This window comes from Pipistrellus hanaki (assembly GCF_964339955.1).
Source record: "Pipistrellus hanaki genome assembly, chromosome: 4".
In the NCBI taxonomy this organism is placed as follows: domain Eukaryota; kingdom Metazoa; phylum Chordata; class Mammalia; order Chiroptera; family Vespertilionidae; genus Pipistrellus; species Pipistrellus hanaki.
In genome coordinates, this window is record NC_140506.1 from 9,794,140 (window position 1) to 9,808,562 (window position 14,423).

Below are 14,423 nucleotides of genomic sequence, written 5' to 3' on the forward strand. Positions count from 1 at the left end.
GGTGGAAACCAAGCAGAGGGATGACTAGGAGAGGCAGGTGGTCCTCAGCCTGCCCCAGACCACCCAGGCCCATGCAGAAAAGATCTTTCCCTCCCTCTCTCTCTCTCTCTCTCTCTCTGTCTCTCTCTCTCCTTCCCCTCTCTCACCCCCCCTGCCTCTTTCCTTTCATTCTCTGTCTCTTTCACATGCACACACATAAATGGGTATCCATTCATATTTGTTTATATGCCCATTATAAGGCATACATGAAACAAACAAAAAAAAGCATAAGCAACAAATAGCTGATTCTACCACTATAGATCTAGAAAACATTTGAGTCAATGCAGGACTTCTTTATGAAAAGCTTTCGGTACCATTTAAAGGTAGCATTTGTCTTAAGTTGAGGTGGTATAGCATTTGTCTTAAGTTGAGGTGGTATGATTACATTCTAAACCTTCCGGGAGGCTGTGCATTCACATAATGAGGCCTGAGAGAGATGAGGTATCTGGTATCTTAGTAACTAAACCTCTGTCTTGTCTCATAATAACTTGAAGATAATAAAGGCCAGGGAGTTCTGTGGGTTAATTAATGTTCTAGAGGTGGAATTTGTGCTGTTAGTCAGGACAAAAAGCATAGAAATGTTATTAGCCACAGTGAACACCTCACAAAAAGGCAGGTGCTATGATGGTCATCTTCCATAACAAACCTTCCTCTAAGGCAGTATTTCCCAAACTTTTGACATATGTGTACCCCTTCTATAATTTTCGTAATGCTGAGTACCCCTCGTACTCATGAGAATGTAGAATTAGGCACATCTAAGCACGGTGCAGTGCATATCCCCACCAAACTCCAGTGCAACGCTTACCCCCACCAAATTCTTCCCGTACCCCTGGGGGTACCCATACCACACTTTGGGAAACACTGCTCTAAGGAATAAAATACTTTGTCTTTTCATGGTGAATCACTAAGGGACAACATTTCTCAGGAACCTGCGACATAGAAAAGGCAGTCTTTGTGCACAAGGCCATCTCACTAGTGGACACTGTTGGCCCATCTTTTTTTTTTAAATTTTATTTATTTTTTACAGAGAGAAAGAGAGAGGGACAGAGAGTTAGAAACAGCTGCCTCTTGCACACCCCCTGCTGGGGATATGCCCGAAACCAAGGTATATGTCCTTGACTGGAATCGAACCTGGGACCCCCTCAGTCCGCAGGCCGGCACTCTATCCACTGAACCAAATCGGTTTCAGCTGTTGGCCCATCTTGAGGTGCCCAGGATCAGGGATCTGTCAGTCAGGGGTCTTCCTTCTTTGTGGCTCTCCCTCCGCTCTGACAGAGCAGCCAGACAACCCGCGCCCTGTCTCAGTGTCACCAAGGTTCTAAACTCTTATTAAATAGCCAAGAAAAAAATCTTGTATTCCTAAATTTTCCATTATTGGATCCTTTCACTGAGGTAAATGACATCACACTTGAGAGAGGACATCTCATCAGAATAAGTCTGTTTTTCATTCTATACATATAAAGCAATAGCAAGAAATAAAAATTGACAGGAGAGCCAGGGGTGCTGGCAAGATTGAGACCATTGGACTGTGCTAGAAAAGAGACAGGGAAGTCCTACTAAAGGGGTTGGTGTTGTACTGTCCTCTGTTCATAAGTCAGTTCTTCTTGGCTGGAATGATAATAGTTGCAAAAGAAAGATGATCTCAACTGCTGACCAAGAGAAACCAGTCATTATTCCCAGTAATAGGATAAGGACATTTCATTGGTACCAGAAACAGGCATCCCAAACCATGAAAAGGGAGTATGGGAGCATAATGACAGGGAAGACAGGTGAGTCTCCTGCCTTCGGGGGTGAAGCAGCGGCTGATGAAGGTATGGAGCTAAAGATAAGGACCTAAAGGGCAACTGAGTGAATCTAAATATAATTATTTCACTGTTTGTCACCCACACAGGTAGGTTGAACAAGCCTACTTGCCTCTGCACTCAAATGAAACAGAAAATAACTGGGTGGTGAGGCAGAAGAAGTGGTGGAGCCACACCAAGAGGCTCCCTGTGCAAAATCAATGCCAGGGATCGGGGCAGCTCTTGGACAGCTCCAACCTGTGTCTATTGCTTCAAAAGCTGGAGATGCAGTGGTTCTGTAGGAAGTAGCGATGCTAAGGACACATTTGAGAGGGAGGGGAGAGCTCAGTGCCCTGGAAGTGGAGAATGGGCACACATATTCTTAGGTACCTGTTGATTCCTGTCCAGCCCCAAGGGTAAACTTGGCACTCATGCACAAAAGGAAGGAAAATCCTGGGAGGTCCTCCTTCCCCAAATCAGATGCAGCTTGGGGGTGCCCACTCTCAAACCCTGCTCAGGGCTTCTGGTAATATTTGGGATCTCCCTCCCCTCAGATACCCCCACCACATACATGCAAGCTTGTGAGAATTCTCAGGGGCAGGATAGAATTTTTATGCACATTTCAGTGCTTTTTAAATCCAATTTGTGAACATTTCTGATTGATGGATGGATTAAGAAGGATTTCAACAAATGCCGATGCCAGAGAACACCGTAACAGCCTTCTACTCCCTCCCCTGCCAGCCCAGTACATCTGCTGTGTGTGTCACAGTAAGCTCTGGGGACAGTGCAAATCCACCCATATTCTTTCTCTGAATCATAACATCTAATCATTCAATATTGCTGCTACTCCCGACTCCCGGAAGGAGACAGAGGCCTGGTCTTGAATAAGCTGCAGAAAATTTTCTTTTCCCCTGGAGCTGGGAGAAGCAGGTGTTTTGTTTTGTTTTGTTTTGTTTTGTTTTTGTGTGTGTGTTAGCTTGGTCAACCTCCGCCAAGCAGTTGGTTTTGACTCATGGGTGCATGTGATTGTTGTAAGCTACCTTCCTTATGGCCCTTTGGTCTATGATGACGCTTCTACCGGGTGAAGGGGAAAGAAGGACAACTTTCCCTTCCCATATGATCGTTTCTACTGTTCACTGTCCACCTTCGGCACAGTGGCAGATGGCAGGTGACAGGCCTGTGACCTGTGTTTGCAGAGTTGCTGTCACCTTAGAAAACCATTGAACATTTAAACATACAGCTCACTGGTCATCTTTGTCCTCTCCGTCAGGATAAATGTCTCTGCAATCACTTCTCAAAGCCTGCTTTCTTTTGTCCCCACCTGGAATCAGCATCAAAATGTCTGAGTTCCAGAAGAAAGGAAATGTCTTGTAATGTTTTATAAAACTTACAGAAAGCAGAAATAGCACTTATCAGCACTGAGAGAGAGTTAAGATCTCATAGGGGAGAATTTACCATTACAAAAGCCATTTATTTTTAAAGTCAGCAGAGGGGAAAAACCTGAATAGATTTCATTATTTTCTCTAACAAAAAAATATACTCTTTGTGTAGGGAGTAGGTATCTGTTTTTGATCAAAATTACAATTATTTATTTTTCTTCAGTATAATTTGTGATAATGATTGATGGGTAAAACTATTTTTGGCAATGTATTATGAAGTCAAGTTAGTAGAAGTTTGACTAATTTCACATTTGGACCTAAAGGTTAAAACCTGGTCTTTACTCACTGCTTTCAGTCCCTGCATCCTTCCAAGGAGTGTGCGTGCATGTGTGTGTGTGTGTGTGTGTGTGTGAGTGTGTGTGTGTGTGTGTGTGTGTGTGAGTGTGTGTGTGTGTGTGTGTGAGTGTGTGTGTGTGTGTGTGAGTGTGTGTGTGTGTGTGTGTGTGAGTGTGTGTGTGTGTGTGTGTGTGAGTGTGTGTGTGTGTGTGTGTGAGTGTGTGTGTGTGTGTGTGTGAGTGTGTGTGTGTGTGTGTGAGTGTGTGTGTGTGTGTGTGTGTGAGTGTGTGTGTGTGTGTGTGTGAGTGTGTGTGTGTGTGTGTGTGTGAGTGTGTGTGTGTGTGTGTGTGTGTGTGAGTGTGTGTGTGTGTGTGTGAGTGTGTGTGTGAGTGTGTGTGTGTGTGTGTGTGTGTGTGAGTGTGTGTGTTTGAGCATTTTCCAGCAGAGATAGAGTAATGTTGGTAGCATCCTTCCTCCTGAGAATGTATAAAGTCACATCTATCAATTGTCATTTGCCACGCTGCTTGTTACATAAGAGGCCCTACCCCTGCCACACTGACACTTAGCAGATAACAGAAAACCAGTGTGGGGTCTGTCCTTTGCATTGCAAGAAACAAATTCTAATTAGTGCACATAGAGTTTTATATTATTTTTGCCCTTGTCTTCACAACTTTCCACAATGCATGATTTATGAGAGGCAATCACTCAGCTATTCATTTGCAAACCATACCCCTCTTTTTGGCTACCTGGTGGATTTCAGAGAAGTTGGTAAAACAGGAGAGAATATTTCAGAGCAAAGGTTTGTACTGCCAAGATGGTGGAAAAGTCTGATGAGGCTGCCTAGCGTAAGGTCTGATGAAGAATAAGAAAATTGTGCCAATGCTGTTATAAAAGCTGTGCCCCCATCAAGGGGGTACCTGCTTTCTCTCTGGGTCCTGACTGGGTCCTATAGCCCCTCCCTTATGTTCCCTTGGAAGGGAGAGTTATGGCCCCAGAGATGCCCAAAACCCAATCTTCAGACTATGCCACATTACAGAGCAAAGGAGGATTAAAGTTGCAGGTATAATTTTGGTTACTGCTTATCCAATTGGAGACAAGAGGTTGTCCTGGCTCACCTGGGTGAGCTCAATGTAGTCATGAAGGTCAGGAGAAGAAGATAGTGGAGACTGGAGAGAGCGGAGGAGAACATGAATGCAGAGGAAGGTCAGGGAGAGAAGATATGAAAAGTACTTGACCATCCTCGCTGCTTTGAGGGTGGAGGAAGGAACCATGAATCAAGGCATGCAGCAGCCATTAGAAGCTATCTATGCAACTCATCCTACCTGGAGCCTGCGGAAAGAACCACAGGCCTGCTGTGCCTTGTAGCCCTGTGAGACCCTGTCAAGCTTCCCACCTCCAGAACTTTAGGTGATAAATTCAGAACTTTGGGTGATAAATTCAGAACTTTAGGTGATAAACTTGTGTTGTTTAAGCCATTAAGTGTAAGGTGATTTGTTAGAGCATTTTTAGGAAGCTAGTAGACTGTTCTTACTGTCCTGGAAGATATGCATTTTTTTTTTTTTTTTACCAGAATAAACCTGGAGCTCTCTGCTTTCATTGCTCTCCTGCCCATGTCTGCAACCCTCACCCAACCCTTGCCCGGCCCCCATCCCAGCAGTGGCAATAAATTCTTTTTCTTTAATTTTATTTTTTAATTGCAGTTTGCATTCAATACAATTTTGTATTAGTTCCAGGTGTGCAGCATAAAGGTTAAGTAATTATGTACTTTACAAAGTGTTACCTCCAATATTCCTAATACCCACCTGGGTATTTATTTTTTTTATAAAAATTTTATTGACTGTATTTCCTATGCTGTACTTTCTTGAGCTCTCCACACTCGCCTGTGCCCTTCTTGAAACCAGGGAGTGGGAGCTGGAACTCCCTCTATACTCAGAATAATGGTTACTTTTGGCAATGAGCATATCCGAGGTCTGGAGATCCCCAGAGCCTTGTGCAGCCGTTGGATGGAATGAGCCAATGTGTTGGGCACCAATCACTCCCCTGATAGGAAAGGAAGTCTCTGTTGAAGGTGTCCCCAAAGTAGAGGGGTGACCTTGGGTGTTCCAGAACCAATAGGAAAGCAATCTCAAGTTCAAGGAATATTTCAGCTGTGAGAGCTTTCCATTATATAAAACAAAAGCTTTGATACTGCTTTATCCTAACATAGACATCTCCACTAACAAGAGTTTCTTCATAATTAGTATTCAAAATATGTCCTCAAATGTTTTCCCAACTCAAACTCAGGCTCAAAGCAGAACTGCTGTATTATCACTGAAGGATTCTTGAAATAAGTTTTTCAAGCCCAGCTGAAGTGGAGCTCACGTGTGTCTTCTGGGACAGTGTATGCTCCCATTTGACAAGTTCTGCAGAGCAAATCTTGGCTGTAGAGCTCTTATTACAGTTGCTAAAGCCTGAATGAGGCAGGACTGAAGTCTGAGTAAAATGTATGGAAAGGTTTCCTATCTCACAAATACCTCCAATGCTGTTTAGCATATTCAAATTGTGCATCTGCTTAGCAAGGAATTATGCAGATGTCAGAAACACACTGAATGAGAAGAAAACTTGGCCACGTTCATAAAAATATTCACAATAGGGAGCACGTTCAAAAAGAACATATCCCGACATTATTGAAATCTGCTATTTCCTTGGAAGCACCCTCTATCTTGGAGAGTTTATATTTAGGGAGCTATGCAAAGAGATATTGACCCCTCAGCGTTGAATATGGTCCAGTTTATGTTTGCAAAAAGAATATGCATTTTATAAAGTAGCCAAAATGAGAAACTCGTTAAATCAGTAATTCAGTACAGGCCATCTACATATGGTTTTGAGAAAATAAAAGTTTGCACTCTTGTAATTACAATCTAATTGGTATAAAAAAAGACAAGTGTTTTTTCCAGCCAGAGGATTCTTTTTCTTCGTTATCATCTACCTTCATCAAAATGATCACTTAGATTTAGTAAAATACATGGTGGGAGTTAAGCTTAAGGCTGATTAAGTATATTTTGGTAAATTCATTTAAAAAATTCTTAACACAGTTTTAGAAACTGTAAATTAATGCATCTTCATAATCACAAAGAATTAATATGGTTAAATATTATTTACTAGAGACCTGGTGCACTAATTTGTGCAATGGTGGGGTCCATTATATATATTTTGCCTGGATCTGGCCTATTGGGCTGGGCCAGTCAGGGGGAGGGACCCTGGGCATTTGGTGGGCTGGCCTCACTCCCTTATTGAACTCTGGTTGAGCTCCTGGTCAAGGGGACAATTTGCATATTACCCTCTTATTACATAGAACTAGAGGCCCTCACAGCACTGGCTGCCTTGTGTGGCTCTAGATTCCTAGTGGCCCTCCCCTAGTTGTTCTGGAAGGTCGTTCCAGAAGGTCTTTCTGCCATCTGGTCTAATTAGCATATTAGCTCTTTATTATATAGGATAAGATTAATAAATAAGTGCTCCAAATTTTGCTCAAATATGTTGAAAAACTTTAAATAATATTCATAGAATGGAGTACCCAAAAATGTAGGTTTTAAGCTTTTCATTAATTGGACTTTCTGGAAACAAAACTTGCAAACAGGATAGCACTGGGATGTGTTCCTGCAAAGGCAAGTGAGAATAACATTATTTTAATTCCATAACTGAATTTTAATAAATTACCTAATGTGAAAAAATTTTGGATAAAGTCTCAATTTTTAAATAGATAAATTTATATTTCATGCACTTCATCAAAAATGAATGTTTGGGTTCCAGGTTATCAAAAATAAATAAATTCCCCAAACTATACTAGACATGCATTGCAAACATACTGAGGTGTACACACACACACACACACACACACACACACACACACATTATATATATTTTGCAAATAAGAGCAAAAGCTTAATTTTAAAGCCGCTGCACAGGTGTTGCCATGACAAGGGCCCTCCTTCTGTCCCAGACCCTCACCTGCGGCATGCTCTGGCCTCCGGTCCTCTCCGAGAATAAACGGGAAAGCAGGTCATTGTTAACAGAGGCAGAGTCTGCTATGTCTCTCACCTCTTCCATGTGTCTTAGCTTTCTTGTTTCTCGTGTAAAATTATACTGGCCAATGACTAGCATAAGTAATTATACCAAGTATGTACACTGCATCACAAAAAAAGTCAGGAAAGAGATAGATTACAGAGGAAATTGAACTTTGGTGAACTGGATGAGTTGTCTCACAATGCAGATGAAAGGAAATACAGGAAGCCAGGGAGACCTTGAGAATTGAAGAAATGAAACATATGCTGCCAGAGGCCTCTTCCTCTCTCTCTCTCTCTCTCTCTCTCTCTCTCTCTCTCTCTCTCTCTCTCTCTTTCTCTCGCTCTCTCTCTTTCTGACAACATATTTCTCCTTCAAGCACAAAAAACAAGTTTGCTAGGATAAAGTGATAAACAGCATACTCTACAGAAAATAAGATGCAAGTTATTATACATATCTTATTGATGCTTTCAAAAACATACACATCTGATACAGAATATGACTGTGCAGAAGCATCGGTGCGCTCCCCCTCCTCCTCAGCATCCTTTCCAGATGAAGCACATCAAACTGTTCTAAGGCATCCTGACTTCAGAAGGACAGAAGTTGCTTGGAAGAGACACCCTTTCTCACCTTCCATTTCCCATCCTCCCCACAACCAGCCACGAGAAGCCTTACGTGGCTTCTAATTACTAAAAACCAATTTTACATCCTCTAGCCCTGTTATAGTGATACCTAACTTTTGGACTGAAACCCAGATTCTTTGTCTGTCGGAATCAAGGAATGAATCCATAGACAGAAGTGGTATAGCAAAGATAGAGATTTATTGAAGAACAAGTACGAACTCTTATTTAGGGTCGGGGAAGAGTCCCAGTGGGTTCCCTTTCCCTTGGCTTATATAGGCTGCAGATACTGGTGCCTTAATATTCCCTCTGATTGGCCACTATTCCCATAGACTGATTACTATAGTAACTCCTGGGTTCAAAGGTTGAACCTCCCATCGGACTTGTAAGGTTCTCCCCCGCCCTCCTTCCTTATTGTTTTCCTATTCCCTTTGGGCTTCCTTCTCTTTATTTTGTAAATATAGACCTTTCTTGGCTACGTCCAGTTCCCTTGTCTTATGAAAATGTAACTGTACCTGGCTTCCTTGTGTTATGGAAATATGTCTTCTCCCAGTCTGTGGCCTTGTTTTTTCCATGCACCCCAATTCTAAAAAATCACTAAGCCTCCCTATGTTCCTCCCAAATTCCTGCTTCAATAGAAAATGTAAAGAAGACTAAGAGGAAATGAATATTTACAAATGAAAAGGGCAGATGTTAACTAAGCAATTAAGTACTGTATAATTAAGTATATTTTTCCTTAAAATATATTAGTGGGCATTTTATATGCTGTGAAGATGTTAAAATGTCAATAGTTATGCTACGCCACGCTAACAAAGAAAACAGAAATATGAGCTTTCACCACACAATACTAATTTAAATAACAGTGTCAACATAAATTTGCAATTATATGGGTATGGAAATGTTTTTAGCCCTCGAACTCCCTAAACCACCAAATGTGATTTATTTTTCATTTTTCTTGCTGCTTAAAAACCTTTAAGAATTTAATCTCTATTGTTTTTCAGAAGATGGATTGCTTGGGCAGTGGATTTGGACCAGGAAAACTAACCCCTCACTTTTCATATCTATATTTCATTTCCACCTGGATTGCCACTGACACCTGGCCCTTTCAATAACCACTGAAAATTAATTATTGAGTCCCTCACATCATAGGTTTGAGCTTAACTTCTGCCCTGAAAGTAAAAACTCTCCAAAGACCCTCTTCAGCCTGAGAACTCCCACTGTGCCCAAAGGCAAGTGTTTTATTTTTACCTCCTTTCCATATCACTCTTCAAGTAATGCCTTCATGCCTTCAGCGATTAATCTAAACTCTGCTTCAGAGCCCAGGGCCCAAACACTAAGCATCCCCAGTCACTGGCTTGGGAATTCAAATAAAACAATGCAGAGCCCTAGATCTGTGCAGAGCAGAATTGCGCTACCTCTCCAGTCAGGGTTGCTTTTCCTTCTTTCAGATCCCTGTAGAATGCTGTCTGCATCTCAGCCTGCCTTGAAGCAGGGCCCCTTGTTACAATCTTCTCTCTGTTGTTGGAGGCAAAGGTCCCTGAGGGCAGGGACCAGAGCACTTATGCCTGGAATCCCCACCTCCACCACTCCAGGATAGCAGAAGCAGCACTCCCCATAGAGAGGAGCTCATTCAGTTTCCACTCACATGTTGGAAGAGCAGTGAGTTGGAGATGGAGTGCCTCGTATAGGTTTCTTTCTTCTTCTTTTCCCCCCAAATATTTAAATCATGTATTGCCATTAAGTCACAGCATTTATAATACACAATGCATGGAAATGGATACTTTTTCAGACCCTGAGGATGAGATTTTAAGGATTTGGCCAGCTGTCAGTTGTCTCGTGATCATTAAAGAAAAAGTCAAGAATTCTGAGATTTGCAAACCTTGTTTTCTTCCATTTTTTCATTAAGTAAATTCTAATAGATAATGCACACATTATTACAGGTAAAACATCACTGGGAATTTTTAAAATGACTGCTTGTTGTGACTAGTCTTTATGAGGAGTAGAGTATTCAGTACTTGCAAGGCAGGAGGGAGTGGTTCAGAGGCTCTCAATGTCTCAGTGAAAATCGTTCATGGTGAGACATGAGCCTCACAACGAGAGCGGAACTTTGGATCCACCGTCACGAGAGGAAAAGGACATTGCTCAAGGTTTTCACTCGCCATCCTCTGTGGTACACGTCTAAGCTGAAAAAAGTGGGTATTTCAAATAAGGTAGTTGCCCACCCGCCTTCATCCGGGAGATAGTCTGCAAAGAAGAGTAGTGTTTTGTCTTACAGAAACTCTTGGGAATCTCATAGAAATCAGAATTTTGAAACAAATGCCAATGAGAGTATTACAATAGCCCCAAATATATGCACATTTGTAAAAACAGTTGCATGTTTTACATGCAGCAGGCACTGGGATAGTGGTTACTGTTAGATTCTGTATGTTTGGCTTTTTTATGCTAAGGAAGCTTTGCTTGTTTGGGTTGGACTCTATTTTATTGGGGTTCATCCCCTTAGTCTTAAATAAGCTTTGTTTTTTGTGTTTTTTTCTAATCCCAGCAACCCACACATCACCTGGTTTATGCCAGGCACTCGGTAAATTTGCCAGGGAAATTTGTAAATCTATCACCTAGCCTAAGACTCTATGTAGCAAATTAATATGCATTGTATGTCAAGTACCAGGAAGTAATTTTCAGTGGAATAGAATTGAGTTCTTTGCATAATGGTCTGATAACTCCAGAAACAAATATCAAACTGAAACACACCTGGCATTTTCTTGATAACTTGGTTATGCATTCTGCCCACTAATTTCTAAACCAATCAACCAGTATGTATTGAGTAACATTTATCTGTAAGTTTCTGTGTTTTCAAAAGTCAACTTCTGCCTAACAGAGAAACTTGGAGCAAAGGGATTGCAATCACTGAAATCAACATGATCATTTTGTAATTGAGAGAGGATTATACATTCTTTAGGAGGTTGTGTTCTCAACAGAACACAAAGATATTCATGCAGATATAAGCCTAAATTCTGTTGCTTGGAGCTCCAAACGAGAGAAGGCTGTCATACAAGAGTCATCCATGGAAACAGGGTAGCAGCAAGCTGTAGCCACAGGCAATGCCTTTAGTAACTAAAGCAGAGTGAGGTTTTATTTTATTTAAATTCTTTATTGTTTAAAGTATTACATGAGTCTCCTTTTTCCCCCATTGACCTCTTCCCCCAGCCACCTTCTACCCCAACACATGCCCTCACTCCCCTATTGTCCGTGTCCATTGGTTATGCTCATATGCATGCATACAAGTCCTTTGGTTGATCTTTTACCCCCTCGTCCCTCTCCTTCTCTCATAGGTTGGACAATCTGTTGGGTACTTCTACGTCTCTGGTTCTATTTGTGTTCATCAATTTATGTTGTTCATCATATTCCATCCATGTTGTTGCAAATGGTAAGAATTCCTTCAGTGTAGATGTACCACCGTTTTATAATCTACTTATTAAAAAAACAAGAAAGCCCACTGCATGGAAGAACATATTTGCCAATGTTATCACCAATAAGGGTTTAATCTTCAACATTTACAGGGAACTCATACAACTTAACAAAAGAAAGATAAACAACCCAATAAAAAAAATGGGCAAAGAAACATGAAGCTTCCATCTTATATAAAAACTGCTGTTTAAAATTTTAACCCTGCTGTTTGGTTTCTATAAATTCTTGCTTGCTAAGACTACTCCCACTTCGGAGATGCCATTAAACCTTCCCCAGACAAGGTTATCAATGCTGGCACCAGGCCAGGCCTCTGGTTGAGGTCTCAAGGCCCCAGTACATAATGAGCTCTTCAAGAACTTTCAAAAGGAACAGGAAACACTCCATATTTGGGAGACAAAGAAGGTAAAATAATATAAATAGGAAAAATATCTGCATGTTGTGGCCCAGAATTTGAGACACATTACCCTCTGGACTCATGTATAATAAATTTAACTCCATCTCTCCAAGTATTGCTTTGTTCTTCTTCGGTTTTCTGTAACAACCTAAATAGTCACTTATCAAAAGAGGACATAAAGAAGGCCAAGAGACCTATGAAAACATGCTCAAAGTCACTAATTATCTGAGAGATGCAAATCAAAACAACAATGAGACACCATCTCACACCTGTCAGAATGGCTATCATTAACTCAACAGATAACATGTGCTTGTGAGGATGCAGAGACAAAGGAACCCTCTTGCACTGCTGGTGGGAATGCAGACTGGTGCAGCCACTGTGGAGAACAGTATGAAGTTTCCTCAAACAATTAAAAATGGAACTCCCATTTGACCCAGTAATCCCACTTCTAGAAATATAACCAAGGAAAACAGAAACACAAATCAGAAAGGATATATGCACCCATATGTTCATAGCAGCATAATTTACCATAGCTAAGATTTGGAAACATCCTAAGTGCCCATCAGCAGATGAGTGGATAGGAGTGTTTATAGCTGTGTTTGCTGCTCACTGTGAATTGACTCTTTGGGGCCCTGGGAACAGGGGTGATTCTTAGTTTTTTGGTACCTGATCCCAGGGCAGTGAGGGTGGCTGCATCATGGCCTGGAGTTACAAAGTTCCATAAGGAACAAGTGCTGGAGAAGAGGAACTGATAGACTGACCACTAGCCAGGGCCTCTAAACTGGGTTAAGACTACATTAAAAAAAAATTACAATGAAGTGTCTTCACATGAATGTCCAATGGCACCAGTGCCAGTCCTTTTCCAAGCAGAACTGTGACAAATGTCTTTAGTAATCATAAAGTCATTTTGTGTTGCATGGAAATTTATGAATTACAGTATTTTAATGACCAGGTTGAGAGGAAACATAATCACAGGTGCTCTTTGAAGACATTTTAAACAATGTTATATGGATAAAAACTGAAGTCAAGCCCTTGGGACCAGACAAATGAAATATACTGAGTTCTGCATATTCCAAAGGCTTCTGTTGATGATTTGCTACTGTACCATAGTCATAATTTGAAGGAGTGAGAATGTAAATAGCTTTTCCAGAGTCATTGATGTAGAGTGTTACAGTCATCAAAAGCCAGAATTTAACAGTTCTTGTGCTGGGGGCAGATGGTGTTTGCAGTGGGATTATAGGGGTAATATTATCACCCTATTTTGGAAATGCAATTTGACCCCTTTCCTAATCTCCAGACTCTGTATTGATGGGCTGTCCTATTCACTCACTAGATTTTGTGTAAAAGTTGACTTGGCTTTCAGGAGCGTACTAGCACACAAATTTGGTACTATTTAGTTCATGTTAAATATAAATCACTTTTTAAAAGTGTGAATCTAATTAGATACATTAAAATATTGTTCTTTTTCCTCATAGAAATATTAAAATAACTTTTTTCTATTAGTTTTAAGGAAACTATATCTCTCCTAACAGATTTCATTATATATCATTTGTCACCTAAAAATTACAGGATTATTTAGGAAAGAATGATACTCTCAGTTTATATGCATACACCTATATTCAGACACACATATGCATACATGTCCAATACACACACACACACACACACACACACACACACATACATACACAAACACAGTGGAGCAAAAATATGTTTACAATTGTGAGTACCTGAAAGAGTTTACGCTTGTATTATTATATATTACTTATTGTGTTTTCATATATATAGCTCACAGTATAAATGCAGACACACCAGTTTTGTCATTGGAGGAAAAGGAATTTAACTTCTCTGGACCTGATGGTGTTTTTTGTTATTTTTTTCTAATGCAAGGATTTTAATAAGATGCTCTTTAAGATTTTATTCAGCCTTGGACATGTTAAAACTAAAAAAGAAAAAGAGGAAAGGAATTTAATACCTGATTGTTACAGAAGATCTCTACTTACTACATATTAATTTGCTCAAAGAGACAGTAAGTAGTTGATCTCATGTCCTTGCTAATTACTTTTCAGAGTTCATAATTTAGTAATTTGCATGAAATGAGGTGGGAAAGCTGGCTAATCTCCCTTTACATGTAATGTACCTTAAGTAAAATTTTTGAGTAACTGACAAGCCGCCAGGGCAGATGTTAATAAATAATGAGAGTATAGGTAGAATGACTGATTCATTTGTACTCTCCCACCCTAACCCCCTTTGTAAAAAAATAAACATAAAAAAGAATTCATGCAATGATTGTAAAACAATCCCTAACAGTGTCAGAATCTCCTTAAGCCTTACATTGCTTGATTTGTCTTTAAAATCTTTTTCCAAT